This window comes from Harpegnathos saltator, unplaced genomic scaffold (genome assembly GCF_003227715.2).
Source record: "Harpegnathos saltator strain DR-91 unplaced genomic scaffold, Hsal_v8.6 scaffold280, whole genome shotgun sequence".
NCBI lineage: Eukaryota > Metazoa > Arthropoda > Insecta > Hymenoptera > Formicidae > Harpegnathos > Harpegnathos saltator.
The window spans coordinates 542,590-559,946 of record NW_020230073.1 but is presented as its reverse complement, the minus strand read 5'-3'; the positions used below and the strand labels follow the sequence as shown (position 1 = coordinate 559,946).

The following is a 17,357-nucleotide window of genomic DNA, read 5'->3' as shown; positions in this document are numbered from 1 at the left end:
GTCCCTCTTGGGCGAAGGGTTCCACAGATTTATTCAAACGAGCAATTATTCTTGTATTTTCCTCCCCCTTTTGTTATTATTGCATCTTGCCACTTGAAAAAGATCACATTTCGCGCTTTATGGGGTTTTTTAATAGGCTCCTTAAATACACAACTAACAGGATAATTAACATGGCGCAGCTCTGCGTCTTCTGCAACTTTCGTTTAAATTAAATAACATTTATACGTAATGTTGAAAAAGCGCTACATGTATCGCAGATTTGCGAAAGCGACCGGAGACCACCGGCTTTAACAACACTTGACTAATTTAAACGATCGAAGATCCCACGAAACCTTTTTGTGATGTAAGAAACTTTCAAAGCCCTCCAGTATTTGAGATGCATCAGATTAGCATATTCTGCAAAAAAGAAAAATTTTTACGACCTTCGATGATATAATGATATTAAACATGCCGCGCTAATTGCCTGCAGTGTTAACGACGCTTTAAATGAAGGCGTGTTCGAACGACGAAAATTTAGAAATTATCACCGCGGACGTGGGAGATCGTCGGAGAGATGGGAGAGGAGAAGAAACCACGGTGAATCGGTATGTTACTCATTCTCCGGCCAGATTTTAGGTTAACGATTATCCTGACACGCCTTCCGGTCATTCATTCGGAGGGACTTCTGGTCCTCCTTCCCTCCATTCAGATGAAATTTTCGCCCTCGAAACTGCCCCGGGAACCGTGTCCCATCTTCCTCGGCACATTTGTCCGTGAAGGCGATACATCCGTAACTCGGCTTGACAACTCTTCTTCTCGGCTTCTTGTGTTACGTTGCGTTATATAAATCAGAAAGTAATCTCGTGCATTTCCAACGCGGTTCCTGCGCCCTCGTCGCACCTACGATACTCCTCTGCGTCAACGCATCGATAATCAGTCCGAATTCTATATCGTTGATAAGCAGCAGTTAATAATCGCAGTAGCCGCGGTGAAGTAAAAATAAAAGCGGTAGTTGCGTCGCGCGCAGAACAATCACAGACATCGCGATATCAACGCCACGAAAACGCCTCGTGTTTTCTCGTCGACGTCGGTGACGTCGGTACCGCGAACGCTTGGAACACTTGGAAGGGTACAAAAAGATGGCCCGTGAGTTTCAACCTCAATCCCGTCGCACGAATCCCGACAGGATGTTATCGAACATGATGTGCGCGCGCGCACGCGCATACGCGCACACGTGTAATTGTTATTCGCGCGATAAAAAAAAAAAAAGAAACGCGGCGCGGTGCGTCGCCGGGGTTCGCTTCCAAGAGAACCGTCGTCGCTCACACACATCGCATGACGCGGATCCCCGCGTGCGTGCGATCGAGCAGCGCGTCTCTGATAAATGGAGTCGCGGAAATCGGCCGCTTCGAAAGCGGCTTCGTCTCCTCTCTCCTCCTCTCCTCGTCTGCTTCTGCTTCTTCTTGCGTAAGCCTGCGTGAAAGAGAGTGACCGGCGCCTTTTCGCGCGCGCGCGCGCGCGGCCGCGCGCTCATATCGCGCTCGAGAGCCGGGCTCCGGTAGCCAGTCGCATGCTCGTCCTGTTAATTGTCGCCAATTAACGAGGTACACCTCGCGCGTCGGCGTCGTCTCACCTTGCTCCTTGCCAGCCACCTCCTTATCGGCTCTATTCAGGATCGCCGCCGCCTTTTCTCTCCGCCGGCTCGTCGTACACCCCGACGAGCAGCGGTAAACCATCGTTCGCGCTTTTGTCGGCATAACGCACCGTCATCCCCGCTAATCGTCACGAAAAGTACGCCGCGTTTATACGACGTCGTCTCCCGATAAAGACTGCTACCGGCCGCGAGAGTGAAACGCGCCGCGAGCATCAATCTTTGTACCGATTTCTTTGGCCCCGAGCGAGCGAGCGAGCGTGCGAGCGAACGCTCGACCTAACCGCCGCGGAATCGGTAATACGAGTTTAGTTACCTATCGCTCCTGCCGGGTTCCGGCACCGAAACCGCCGCTCGTTAGCGAAGCGGATTCGCGGCTCTTCTTCGGCGCGCCAAGCGTACGCAAGAGAATGTCTTACCTCGACGAATCTCTTCCTTCTCCCTCTTCCCCATCTCCTCCACCTCCTCTTCCTCCTCCTCCACCTCCTCTTCCTCCCCTTCCCCCCTCCCTCTTCATACCCTCCTTCTCCTCCTCTTCCTCCTCCTCCACCGCTTTTATCTCTTCTCTCTCTCTCTCTCTCTCTCTCTCTCTCTCTCTCTCTTCCTTCTCCTCCTCTTTCTCTTCCTAGAGCGAGCTGAATTCTTTCAGTTTTGCGCGCGAACGAAATGAACTTCTTCCGGCGAGAACAGTCGACGTTATTAACAGTCCGAATCAAGCGCGATGCTTGGCGTAAATAAACCCGCTGCGGACTTTAAATCGTCATTTGTCAGAATTTTAGCGAGTGACCTTTCGGCCAGATAACATTATCGCTTCTGTTTCTTTTGTCACATTCATTTTTTCTCCCTCCTTTGGTCGACGTTGTAAGTAATCTCGATTACTGTCGAGCGTGCCCAGTTGGGAAACACGCACGGGACACATGGTGGAAGTGGCTTTTGTATTCACGTTGAAGTCTCCGGTGCCGAGATTTATGACGTCGCTAATGAAACCTACTTTCATATATCGGTATTAAGTGGAACAATAAATATCAATTAGGAGCTAATAGCTTTTAATTCTATTAGTTGACGCGTTTGATGAGTTACAATCGAGCAGCTCCGACGAAATTAGCCTGGTCTTATATTTGCGTTTATAGGCTGTGTTCTGTTTTTACTGGCAGTGCTACCGAAATGACGTCATTACAGTACACTGCCGTTCCAAAATTGTTTTAGTGCTGGCAGTAGAATTGTGACGTCGCATTTCGGAACAGTATTCCAGTAGTCGCAGTGCACTATAACAGTCTCTCTCTCTCTCTCTCTCTCTCTCTCTCTCTCTCTCTCTCTCTCTCTCTTTCAATATCTGGCCTTAAGAATTGATAAAGAGTTATCGCTAACGCTTCTTCATTAATTAGTAAGTATTAAATTTAATTATATATATATTCTAGTGATTTATATGGTTTAATCTTAATTTTGTTTCATTTTTGTTTAGTTTGGTTGATTTATATATATACTTACATAATCGACATTGATAGGTTAAATTCTAAATTAATGATAGATGAATAATATTCTTGCGATTAATATAATAATTATTTTTTGTAAATAATCCAGTTTCCAAAGAAATCACAGGTTACTTCCGAGCAAGCTTGAATATGTTTTTTGTTACAGCAATTTAACCGGAATTCTAACAAACACTATGGACAAATAAAATTTGCATTGTGCTTAATTGCATTAGAAATGTTAAAAAAATGAAAGCAGTAACAGTTTTTCTGATGAAGATGTAATAGAATTATTGTCACCAATACAAACAATTCGACCTCGTATTAATTATCTATATGTAATATAAACTAAGGATATGTAATATAAATATTAATAAATCGATAATGTTAAAATGGAGAAATAAAAATTCTAACAAAAATAAAATCGAACGTAACGCATATAACACTACATTTTATATATAATTGCGTCATATAGAAACTCTAATTTTCATTTTCAGTGTTTTTTTTTTCATTTTCAGTGTTTTCTTATTTTACTTTTAAACTGTTCACTGTTATTCCTTTTTTAACGGTTCTTGTATTAAATTTCTTATATCTTTCAATAAACCTATTTTTTCTTTATACTGTGCATCTTTCTTCTTTGCATGTATAGCATATAATTGATTAGTTTCTGCATCTATTAAGTCTATTTTTTTAATTTCTTTACTCGACACCATATTGCACTGCGACTGTCTCACCTCATAAGCTGCAATAGTCGCAGTGGCAATATGGTTGTCATTTATGACGTCATTAATAGAACTAGATGCTGCTGCAGTGCATTGTACGCTAATAACGAACTTTTCAGTACTGCCAATACCGGCAGTGTATATCGGAACACAGCCATAGTCGACCTGTGACCGAGGCCCGATTGGTTGGGCCGCCTCTTCTCCTTCTTCTTCTTTCTTTTCTTTTTTTAGTTTATCATAGATCCTTACAGCTCGATCTGCGAAGGATCGAGGATAAAGGTGTCGCTTCTCTTTTTACGAGACAACTTCATTCGCCGAGAATGTACGCTATAAAAACCGTGGAAACGTACGGCGGAATTTCGCGCGGCAACCTTCTCCCGCTACATGAATATTCATAGGAATATCGAAGCGGTCATGGTATATAAAATGCATAGACTTGCAGAATAGTGCTGCTATTCGATTACATAAAGTGCCGTTTATAGAAACGGTCCTGGCTGCCTCGTAGACAAGAAGCTCGTAGCCTCGAGTCAAGGTCGTCCCGAAAACGCGGATATTTCGGAGAGTCATCATCGAGGAGTAACCTATCCGTGTTGAGATGAACGTAATTAACATAACGAACATGGAGTCGTACGGTCTGACTCGGGCTGCAAAAGTGTCGAAGACGTGATTGATTTTATCGAGCCGACTACCGATCGTTGCACCTCTCAACGCCGCGATGATCGTTCGCTCGTCGTCGTCGTCGTCGTCGTCGCAGCCGTCGCTTCACTTTCACCCGATTCCAACACGTCGCGTTGCCGAGGTTCTCGCGAGGAAGAAGCGGTTACCAGCGTCATCCCCAGCCGGCCGGGCTCGGCTCGTAGTAGTGTGTGCCTCCTTGTCTTCTTTTTTTTCACGAGTCATCTCTGTAGGAACCGCGCAGTTTTCACGGTGAGAGGCGGCCGACGACGGGGGGTTGGCGATATACGTCTCGCGGTCTGGAGCCCGAACGAACGAACTGACGGACAAACGTACAATGAGAACGAGGAATGCCCCGCAGAGCCAGACATGAAGACGTCACTCAGAAATGGTAACGGCCAGGACGGGGTCAGGCCCGGACTGACCGTTCCGAACTGGCTCGTACAGGCTATGTTCTGTCGAGTGAGTCAGCTCGTCGATTCGGCCAGCCCGCGAGTTCGCAGCCGCGTCGCGTCGCATCGCGGCTCGCGGTCGGGAACGGCTTCTTCGGGATGAAATTTCCTACTGATGATCCAATCGCGTCCACTTGTTTTGTCGTCTGGATACGCCCTTGGTCCGGAATTTGTTAAATTCGCTCCGTTTCTTCCGATCGTTCGACTCACGTAGATCGAACCGAGCTTCCAGCGAGATGCAAAGTGGTCGGTTCTTTGCGGAATACACTTTTGTAATAAATAGCTTGTTATATCTAGGGTTGCCAGATGGCCGGGATTTCCGGGAATGTCTCGGAATTCTTAAGCTTGTCCCGTGTCCAGGAATTTAAGTCTACTGTCTCGGAAAATTAGAATTTCAACAAAATCATAATCATAACATTGATGTCTCTAACTGCTACCGGAGAGAAACCTGACAGCGGTCACCGCGATAGGATCAAATTTTTCAACGTGCCACCTAAGGAAATTGATGTCAATTAAGCCATTCACGTGATAAAAAATACAATCGCACCGTCCAAACTTCTCTCTGCTGCTATAATTCACGCATTTGTTTATTGCGAGTGCACAGCGGCATCTCTTAGCCGTCTTATCCCTCTACCTCTCAAATTTAACTAAAATTCTCTAACAACCTATTTTTCAACCGTCGCTTAAAAAATGTCCCGGAAATAGTCATTTCGCATCTGGCAACCCTTAGTTATATCTCTGGAAAATTTACCAGCAAGACTCTCGAATCGTTTGCTTTAGATCTCAGAAAGTCGCTCAGAGTTCGCGCATCAAACTGTCGTCGTGGAAATTCGTGAGGACGACAAAAAGTCCCTCCAAGTAGTAATTGCACGAGCATAATGTAAACTTGCAAAATTTATTATTTTCAAAAGTTATTCGTACACGGACCAGCCGTCCATTGTCGGAAAATTTCCGAGAGTAACCCGCGCGCAACGTCGGACATCGCAACGAATGTTTCGCTAAACAACGCGTGCACGCTCGCGCTTGTAAATATCAGTTAGCGATACCAAGGATATCGCGGATCATCGCGTCTCGCCTCGCGGGATATAAAGCAAAATTTGTCAAATTTTTTTCCGACAATTCGATGCCAACCGGCGGAGCGCGACGATTAACGCCAGGGATAGGCGAGACATAAATCTTACGCAATTTAAGCTCGAGCTTCGCAGCGGCTGACAATGAATGGCGAAGCGCCATTTCAGCGCTTCGTTGGCTCGTAATGCGGCCGTAAATTAAGTCCCGCGCCGATTGGCGCACGTCCGCGTCCGTGATTTACAAGCGACGACACGTCCCCGTCGCACGCGCGACGCGCAGGAAACCCGAGATTACTACTACTGCGAGCGCGCTTATCGTTTGTCGTTCCGTACGTGACGTAAACGCTCGCGTGATCGAGATTTTCGCGAGAGAGCGCGTTCTTGCTCGGCTTTAGCCAAGCGCAAAAACGAGAAAAGCGCGCCTGAAATCAGCCGCGAAACTCGGCGGATCGCGCGCCGATTAACGCGGTTAAGCCGCAATCGCGACCGCGTATTTGCAGCTGCGTCCGGTTATAACTGTGTGCGATTAATTTGCTCGCAATTCGATGTGCGATTAATTTTACGGGGGGGGGGAGGGGGGTTAACGTTGCAGCTCCGACGAAGCGCGCTTGTCTCATCGGTGAACACGGTCGCTTTATTTTTGGACATTCGACTATCCGTATCGGTGACCTTAACGTGACCAAACTGTGAGACCCGCGATTGCGATTAACTGATATGTTAATGTCCATATCACACCGGCGATTGGCGTCTGCGTTTGCGCTTGTAACTATGATTGTCTCTAAAGCATATTCTACATTAGTCACAAGTCGCACGGTCGCAGGCAAATTGACCAATCACGATCGATTGTTCTCTTTATAATCGAAGAATAATCAACTGTGATTGGTCAATTTGCTTGCGACTTTGCGACTTGAGACTAATGTAGAATGGGCTTTAAGGAAAGTCTATAATATAGAAGTCGTGAGTCTTAAGGCTCATCTACAATAGTTGCAAGAATAGGGTTGTAAGCGTAAGCAGTAAGAAATGGACCAACCACAGTCGACTGTTATAAATTGTAATCGATTATGGTTGGTCCATTTCTTACTGCTTACAACCTTATTCTCGCAGCCATTGTAGATGGGCCTTAAAAGTTCTAAAAGTCGTAAGGTCGTAAGGATATTGACCAATCACGATTGATTATTCTTCGATCGCAATTATTCTTCGAACAATCAATCGACTGTGATTGGTCAGTTTGCTTGCGAATTTGCGATTTGCGACTAGTGTGGAATGGGTTTTAAAGAGAAAATTCTGAGGTGATCATGAAGAATAGACGGACGGCTAAAATCGCTGAAACATTTTGTGAGGGTAAGCGAAACATTGATATTATAATCAGAAATTTTCCCTCACGACTAATCCTCTGCAGCGTTCCCTGAAGACTTTCCAAACCGTACCTTGGGACTTTCTTTCGAAGAATGCATATTTGTAATCGATTTTCCAGTAGATTTTCAACCTGTTTTTTTGTGTTCCCAACTGTATTCAACATAACTGTGAAAAATGAAACAATATCTTATACTACACGTCCCAAGCGCCACAATCCGTATATATGATTACAAATTCAATACATAAATGGCAAGGGCTCCTTTGCATCTATTCTAAGACATCTAGACATTTCCTACATAGTCTCAAGGGGACTTAGTGACTTTCACTGTCACCTTCGAAAGCAATTGTTAACGGGATAGACTTTCTTGGTGAACAAACATTTTTGGGTGAACAAACTACATCCTTTGGGTGATCCTTGCATTGAATGATCTTCCCGGGATCCTCCCTCTCTCTCTCTCTCTCTCTCTCTCTCTCTCTCTCTCTCTCTCTCTCTCTCTCTCTCCCTCTCTCCCTCTCTCCCTCTCTCCCTCTCTCCCTCTCTCCCTCTCTCGCTGTCTCTTTCTCTCTACAACACTTTCTTTCTCTATTCGCCTAACGACCCCAATCAAGGCTGAGGTCGCTGAGAGTCCTCTCCTCCCGAGAGAGGTTGTCCGCAACAAAAGGCAGAGTTAATATATAGAACCGTCATCACCTGAGCGATAGAGTTATTTTCATTTGTGTTCGTCAGATTGTGTCAACATGCTATACGCATCCTATCCGTCACTGGCCAGTTCTCGCAGGTCAGGTTCGGCAACAATAACTCAACGCAGACGCGACACGATCGTGATGTACTTTGGGCAAAATAATGCCGAAAGGAGCAATTGCTCACTGTAGAAAGGACCAGAAGAAAGAAAGTGATTAACTGATTCATAACGTCGTGCCATCGCGATTGGGTCAGCTGAGCGCGTAACGTTTACGGACTCCCCGAGTTTGACCATATTGACCGATTTCAAAGCGCCTACGCGAGTTCCGATGTTTCTTACACCACGATCTCTTCCGTCGCAACCGCCGGCCATTGGAGAACAGACTTGAAAGTTATTGGAACACGACGGATTAAGTGGATCCGCGACAAACGAAGAATGAACCGTGTGTTCATGCTCGACGCGAAGATCGTTTGTACAAGATGTTTAATCTGAGCGACGATAACGCGAACTCGCGTTTTCGCAGCTCCGCCCGGATAGCGGGGGGTGTATCGGTAGGCCTTGCGAAAAAGAAAAATTGATCGCTCTCTATTCTCGGACGAAGCCGAAAGGGAAGGGCGACGTTTTTGCGGATCAGGACGCGTCTCGAGCACAAATCATTATTAACGACTACTACAGCGCGACTACGGCCGTTGTGCGCCCGGTGAAATATCGCGTGCGGAGGAACTTTATTAAGCAGCTCTGATCTAACCTGCTATGATTCGGCTGAATCACAATATTACCTCCGCAACGGCATATATTAAATGAGTCGGTTATTATGTCGTGGTAGCCGTCGCCGTCAACGTCAACATTGTCGTTGTCCTCGTCGCCGTCGTCGGCGGGCTTCACCATCGTGGACGCGGCCACATTTCATCTATATATTGAAAAATTATTCATACCGATGAAATGTCATTGGTAAAGTTACGTAATAGCGAAGCGTGAATCGCACTTAAATGGTGTGAAGAGGTCGCGACGGTTACGACGATCGGTTAGGCATATCAGAACCGGTGAAAGGACCTCGGCGATGCCTCGGATTAATATTCACGACGCTTGGGCAATCCGCGTCGTTGTGCTTTAGCGTGCAAAAGGGAAACGAAAAAAGATTTCGTCCACAACGCCGAGAATCTGACTCGACGCTCAAATCACAATTCTAAATTCGCGTAATTGCACCCAGGCAAAAGTCGCGCACGCTAATACGAGGTGGTGCAGCCGCGCCCTTATGTGTCCGAGTTGCGATCGTCTCTCGATAGTCGCTCGTCGGAATCTTTTATCCACTTATTTATCCCGCCGTGCAATCGTGCCGGGAAAGGACGAGGGGGCGTTACGAACTCCCCCAAATGAACGTAAACGTACATGAGAGAAGCAGCAAAAGCAGCACGACGACGGAGGACAAGTCATTTGGGAGGAACGGAGGTGCCGAGAGAGGGGGAGAGGGGGGAGAGGGAAGAAAGAGAGAGAGAGAGAGAGAGAGGGTTCCGAATTTCACAGAATTGCCGGGAACGAACGCCTCGCAGTCTCGCGCGGCAACGGGAATAATTCAAGGCAAAAGGCCGCATCGATTTCGTGGATAGGCGTCCCAGGTCCTGGGTCCATGCCGGCGATGCCGGGGCCAGATCCGTCGCCGCCGCCGTCGCCGCCGTCGCTGCCGCCACCGGCTCGCCGGGTTTATAATAAGGCACTACACACGCCAGGATCGCGCGCGCGCGCAGGTGTAAAGAGGTGTCCGGCACCTTAAGGCTTCCAGTAGGGTCGAACGGAGCGGCATATTTCATCCATTGTCGCCCCTCAACTCCGGCGGCGGCACTTTTCAACTTTTTATAGAGATTTTTATACCGCTATATCTATACCGCTCTCTACGCGGCCGTACGAAGAAGAGAGAGAGAGAGAGAGAGAGAGAGAGAGAGAGAGAGAGAGAGAGGGAAACGTTGTGTGTGAGTCCCCGGGAGAAGGCGAGAGGAAGAGAGGACCGCGGCGGGCGAGAAGAAGGCACAAGACGCGGAACGAGGGGGAGGGTTCGCCCCATCGTGCCTGAATATGAATATAATAATGAGAACGGGTTTCGTCGTCGTTCCGCTTCTCCGCTTCTCGTCCTTCGGCTTCGCTCACGAGATTTCTTCTCTTACAGCGGCTAGTCGCTCCTGTCTCTTTCCTTCCCTCTCTCTCTCTCTCTCTCTCGCTCGCTCGCTCGCTCGCTCGCTCGCTTTCCTTCTCATCTTCTCCAGGCTCCTTTTCGTTATCCTCTCTTTCTCTCGTTATTATTCTGCGGACGCATATGCGCGCGTATATTCGCGCGCTCCGCGCCAGCGACAACAACAAAACCGGACGTATGTCGCTGCGTCCGCTAAATTGCCTTCTCGCGTCGCATTACGCGATATCGCGGTCTGCAGGATTCCTCTGACGCAGATCGATCCGCCGTATTATTGGACACCAGTGCGGACGCGCACCTGCTAATGCATCCTCGCGCTGCCGTGCGACGAGAGCGGTATCGATCGCGGCTAAAGGATACGAACGGGTTCTCCGTCCGCTACGACGATCTCTCTTTTCCTCCTTCTCTCCCTCTCTCTCTCTCTCTCTCTCTTTTTGCCCGCTTTCTTTTTATCCGTTATTACCATCGTGTATACACGCACAAAGTTACCATTCTAATGTTTCCCGCATCATTCCAGGTACTTGACGCTAGAAAAAGTCGTGTTCCCTTCGCGCAAACTGGGAAATCTCACGCAATAAAGGAAAAATGGTGGACTTTCCGTAAGAATATCGAGATAATTGGAAGACACCGTGGTGGCCGAGGATACATTTAAATCATGTTTCACGGGGTTCTTGGGGGTCGGCTGACGCGTTTTTGCGCTAGAACCACTTCCACATCGTGAAGGTACGCCCCTCGCTCGCATGCGACACGATTTTTATGCGATGCAATTGTCAAAGATTAGCCCTGGCTTCGTTGGATTCGAGGCTCTTTTGCGTTTGCGCTCACTCGAGATCTTATGTCGCTCGCGCTCTATACTTCACCCGTAAATGCATCTGTCCGTTGCAATCCGATATTGCAACGCGATGGGAGGAGAGAACACCGTCGCCGCAGTTAAAAAACGATTACGCATGCGAGCGTATCATTCGCACGTTGACGGTGTAGAATATAAAACGCCGAGACCCCGCGAGCTTCGCAGAAGCAAGCTCCGGCAAGGGCGGCAAGCGAGCGGCGGCAGGGTCGCGACTTGAAAGACCGCAGATTTGGCATAAACACGAAATAATGGATCGTCTCATTAAGTTTCGCACGCGCGACACAACTCGATAGGACGTGGAACCAGTTAGGAGTTCTCGTTTTTCCCTTCCTCCATACCTTCTCGAGACGCAGTCGCGCAGTTTCTCGGGAGCCCCACATCAATTAATTATCCGATTAATCAACGTCGAAGACGACGTTGTGTGCGCATGCAGAGGCACTCGCTACTCTCCACCATCGGTGAGCGGTCGTAAAAGCGCAGAGACTACCGTCAGAGAGCGAGAGAGAATGCGTCCCTCTCTCTCTCTCTCTCTACTTCTCTCTTTCTTCCCTCCCCCTCTTCTCTATTCTCCCTTTCCTCAAATGTAGATCACGAATCGTATGAGTAATAACGACAGGCGAAAGAAGGGTAAAGATTGTTCTCTGCGTAGAATTTCTCTACGAAGATGGACAGCGAGAGAAAAAAATCCAATACAAATAGAGTGAGAGGGGGGGGGGAGGAAAAAGCGAGGAATGTCGTACACAAAGGTGTTGAGGCGGATGGCGGTGAGAGAGCAAGAGAGTCGAAGAAAAAACTGCTGGAAAAAGGCTGCGAGGAGAAGAGAACGAGTGCGCGCGATCCTCCTCGATAGAGAGCGATCGAGAGAAAGAGCGAGAGAGCAGAATAACGAGAAGGAAGGATAGGTGCGAGAGTTGGAAAGAGAGAGAATACGAGAGAGAGGTAGAGAGAGAGAGAGAGAAAGAGAGAGAGAGAGAGAGAGAGAGAGACAGAGAGGAGAGAGAGCGGACAGCTCGCCGCATCGGTGGAGGAGATGCGCGTGTATGGTTATCGATATATTACGCGACTCGCATCGGTGTGCGTGCAAAAGGGTGAAAAGGAGGGACATATTTTATATTTATGGGTATTTGCCGCTACTGTGCTCTCGCGCCGGCGGCTTGCGGCAGAGAACTAACCGACGTCCCTCCTTTCCTCTCTGCCGCGCTCACCGCTTCTCTTTCGTTCTGTGTGTCTCTCACCGTTTCTCTCTCTCTCTCTCTCTCTCTCTCTCTCTCTCTCTCATTCTACTTCTCTATCTCTCCTACAACCTCGGCCACCGTTCCTGCCGCCGACGACTCCTCAGCCGGCAGTGCAGGACGCGCAACCGGCGGCCGGACCATGTGTCATCTCCCATGCCATCCCATATTCCGTTCCTACCAGGATATGCTCAAGGCTCGTTCCACGCTCACGCTGGATATCCTTTATGGGTTTGTGTGCGCGTTTGTCCCACATCTATATATAGATACGGGGTGCCGTGTACGGGGTACAGACAGTATCATAAGGGTTCGGAAGATTCTCTCTGTCTGCCTCTCTCTCTCTCTCTCTCTCTCTCTCTCTCTCTCTCTCCCTCTCTCTCTTTCTTTCGTCGTCGTTGCCAAGCACCACGCGCTCGCACGACCGTCTCGCGTTCATGTCGAAGATTTGTCGCCTGGAGCTTCTCTCGGTTAGGTACGGATAAGTAGACGGTTTTGCCATCTCGAGAACAGAACTCGTAGGCAGCGGCGAATCGCGCGGCAGTGTGACGTCTCGTCGACTCGCGCTGCAAGCCCGAGAAACTTCGTGCAGATCTTCAAATCGCTCTTTTCGGACCTGCTGTCAGTATTTTTCGGCGATACGCGACTTCGCCCTCGCTTCTCATTGCATCTCGTCGTTACGTCCCACAGAACTTGTGAATATTGTTTGATTTTCCAGGTTACAGGATGTTCCTTTCTTCTTTCTTCCTTTTACGGCACATTTCGCTTTATGAACTATTTTCCATATATTTCTCTATATACGCGCGTTTAGAAGATTATTATCGATGGAACTGTCATTGTCGAGAACATTCTGAAATAGACAATTCATAGTATGTTGCATTCTACGGGACGTCCTCCCATCGCATTCAGTGAGACGTCGACGTTGCACCAGAGTTTGTGACAATTTGTGAAAAAATGTGGTACATAACGAGCGTAACAGATTTATTGACTGTCATTTAAAAGTATACTCCGGCGGTGCGCGCCGGAGTACGCGCGTGTTTATTTAGGCACACCGAGTCCAATCAGCGTAGAAATGATTATGTAATCACATTACTATGCAAGCTGAGAAGTGGCACGGACCGGCCGACTAGTCGGCCATGCTAATCAGTATGCCGCGCAAGGTTAATTCTCTATGCGGCTCGCGTAAGCTCACCGGTTACTCTTTACGCCCGGTGTTTACATCTACTGACAAATTCTACAGCTGATAATAATTCATAAATCCGGCTCCTCCAAATCGAAAGTGCACAGCGCGCGATATTCGGCGTTCCAGACAAGCGTATCGACGATGACGATACTTTCCTCTCTCGTCGCGCTCATCCGTGTCTTCAGTATCGAGCCTCGCGGTCGAACCTGAGGACTCGCAATCACGCTGAATGTCATTGCCTCTTGAGCGATTCCCGAACGCGATTGTCCACTTTCGAATGACGCTTGATGCAAAGCCGACGTCGCGTTCGTTATCGTCGCGAGTCGTACGATCGCGCGTGCAGCCGTAAATCTAGAACGCCATTGATACACCGCGGAGATACGAATGGATGCGAACAATGGCCGGGAAAAGCTACGATAACCGTAGGATCTATTCGAATCGATAAAAGTCGTATCGCTGACACTTTGGATTTATGTCCGCGGCCGTATTCGCGATTCGCGCAGCCCTCGAAGACGCGACACGCCGCGCGACGTTGATCCCGCGTTGAACGCGAACTCGCCTGGCCGATGAAGGTTCCTCCTCGCGCGGAGGACACGATTTCCTACGAGGACTGTACGCTTGTCGGAGTCATCGCCGGCAGCGGCACCTTCGCCCCCCTCTCCCTTCATCCTCCCCCCTGTCCGCTTTCCTTTATATTTCGATCGCTCTTCTTCTTCTTCTTCCCCCCCTCTCCTCCCCCCGTGTCCATCCTCCTCCTCTGGACTTTTACCTTTTGCATGCGTTTGCCGAAGAATTTACGAGCGTTGTTTGTGACCTGGGCCACCGAGTGCCTCATCCCTTAATTAAGGATCGGGCCACCGATTTGCTGTCCCCTGCGTGGATATGTCTCTTCTTCGCGCCGCGGTCGCGTTAATGACCTTGACCCTTTGCCGATCCTCTGCGCGCGACGAAAGACACGAATCGGCCGACCCTAATCTCCGCGATGACAATGGACATTCGTGTATCCATGTTACCCGAGAGCTATTTGGATCCTGGTGCGATCCCGGGAACGGAGGAGGGGGCAGCCATAGAGATACACCGCGGGCTGACAGATTCCGAAACTGAGCATATCGACACAATCGCGACCGCGTCGTGCGCAATTTCACGGCTGTCGGTGAAGGAGTGACGCGCGACGATGACTCACTTGAGACAATGTGAAGCTACATTGACGAATCATCCGCAAGTAGCCAGTATGAATACGATTGCCTTCTCAGCCTGCAATCTCATTTCCAAACCCGCGGGTACTCGTATAGTTCCACTATGAGGCAACATTTATTCGCGTCGTGGAGAAAACGGCCCGAAAGGCTGAGGTTCAAATGCAACGTGCTTGAAGCCGCGCGCTGCGCTCTCTCTCTCTCTCTCTCTCATCCTCGATGCTTCGCGAAACGCGCTACCTCCGTCAACGGGTGCCCACTCTCGGCGTCATATTCGAGAGTCATCGAAATTATATCAGCGTGCAAATCGCTCACCGCCGCCGCCGCCCACGCACACAGCTATCCAGCCGATTCTCGAGGAGAGGATCGAGCGAGAAGGGAGATCGTGTCGAGCACGCCCCGAGCGTGGATCCTTAATGCGGAGCGACTACGGGCGACGAACCGTGAGCGCCCCGTCTAATGCCTTCTAAAAGCATCCTCCGATATGGCGCGCGGGGGCGGTCGGAGGTCGAGGGGGGCATGAGGGAATGCGGCTCGGACGAGAGAAAATACGTGGAGCATTAACGCGCGCGCGTGCGCGCGAGCGTGGTTCTGGGCTGGAAAATCGGCCAGGGCAGGGGAAGGGAAGATGACGCAGGGAAGGGACGGGACTCGAAGAAACAAGACGGAAGTCGCGAGGGTGGCGTGCGCGCGAAAGCATTGTAAAGTAATTTGCCGAACCGTGTCCAGAGAGAAGTACTCAGCTCCACCTCTCGTGTTCCTTCCCCCTCTCTCTTTCTCTCTCTCTCTCTCTCTCTCTCTCTCTCTCTCTCCCTCTCTCTCTCTCTTCGTCTTCGCTTCGCGTTCTCACGTCGTCGTGATCTCAGCTGGCTGCAAAAGAGGAGAGGAGAGGAGAAGAGAGGAAAGGAGAGGAGAGAAGTAGCACGACACCCCATTACCGCTGCCACCCATGGTTGTAGGGCGGATGGATGGGCGGATATGCCGCGTGCTGATGGTTTACCGAAGGGGTGGCTTTATTACGCTCGTCGGTTTTTCGGCTCGTCCGGGCGTGAAACGCCAAAAGGATCGCACCCGCGGTGACGATTTCAAGGAGGGTGGGCGGGTTGCGGTTGCGAACGACGGTGCGGTGACGAAAAATTGCGGGGTTCGCATCCCCGAATATATTTCCAAGACCAACGTAGCGGCGGATCGCGCTGAATGAAATACGCGCGCATCAAGGTGTCGTCCTTAACGGGAAATCTCGGGGAAAATCTCGAGAGCTTCGTTAGCGTGTTAATAATGTCTCTCTCTCTCTCTCTCCCTCTCTCTCTCTCTCTCTCCTTCCCCCTCCGTTCTCTTTTTCTCTGTTACGGGAACTCGGTGTCGTATTTTTCAGTAGAACATTCTTCTTGAGTGTTGAACATTCTTCTGGACTGCGACGTTCGTCGCAGCAGGACGTCATCGCGAATCGTCCGGAATTCCGGCGGCGGCGACGAATACTAGATAAGATCTCGTGTTTCTTTAAAAACGAATATCCTCGACGGTTAATATCCAGGGCTTAACCTCGGTTTGCCCTGTGCGGTGGGCCGCGTCGGGGACCTCATGTCTCTCAACGCACTCTGTCTCTGCCGACGTTCTTTAGGCCGCGGTTTCGTTGAAGGTCCTGTCAAAACGCCCGTCCAAGCGTTCAGTGATGCAAAGTACAAAAAAGGTACATTCATTCAGGAAAACGGGGACTGGCGCGTCCTTCAAAAGATCGAAAAGGGAGGAGGGTTAAGTAACAGTCTTGCACACACCACAGGCGTCGGTCGTCAAGGGTCGCGCGAGGTTCTCTAGATTGGATCTCCCTCGGAAAGTTTACACCGTTTTCCCACTAAAGCAGCCGCAAAAATGTCACTAATCTACTCGCCTTTTCTTTCGTAGCCTGTTTCATCACACGACAGGATCTTTCTATTTCTTTTTCTCTTTTCTCCTTCGCGGTGCTCCGGTTGCCGCTGGTATTACTGCGCAAATGTCGCGAGCAACGAGAAAATTACTTCGCGCGACGCGCACCGTCCCTCTCCTTCCGCCGCTTCGCGGAAATGAAATTTAATTTATGCTATCGTCGCCGTCGCCGTCGTCGCTGAGGATCCTTCGCGCCGTGGACGCGAAAATCAACGTGTTAATTGAAAACGTTAGTCTTCGCGCGGTCCGAGAATATAGCTTGGATTTCTCAAATCGTCAAATACATCTCTTCTTCATTCCTCGAAGGCTCGAATGATGAAGATCCCCTGACCATATTAATTTCCGACAACGCCCACTGAATTCGGGAGCTCGCGATCGTGCCGACACTTCTTATCAGACCGTTCGTCGTCAATCCTGCTGATTCTCCGCGACGCGACGAGCAAAATCTCCAAGAGTTGTGCAAATCGGCGGGCACTTTATGGAAATGACGGGTCGATTCGTCGCCAACAACGATGACGACAACGACCACGATGACGACGACGACGACGACGACGACGACGACGACGACGACGACGACGACGACGACGACGACGAGGACGACGATGATGACGACCGGTCGCAGTTGTTCGGATGGGAACCGGTTTGATTTCGAGCTCGCCGTCGTACGACGTGCGTAAGACGCCTGCTCAATTATTCCACCGTAAATCTGAACGGCAACGAACTTCGCTGCCGCGAAGGCG

General features: G+C 49.4%; 1 protein-coding gene across 1 annotated transcript in view; it reads left to right on the top strand.

Annotated features, from left to right (window-relative positions):
- LOC105187812 (orthodenticle 1) overlaps positions 1-17,357 on the top strand; it is a 65,659-nt gene that overhangs the window by 856 nt on the left and 47,446 nt on the right. The window lies entirely within an intron of this gene.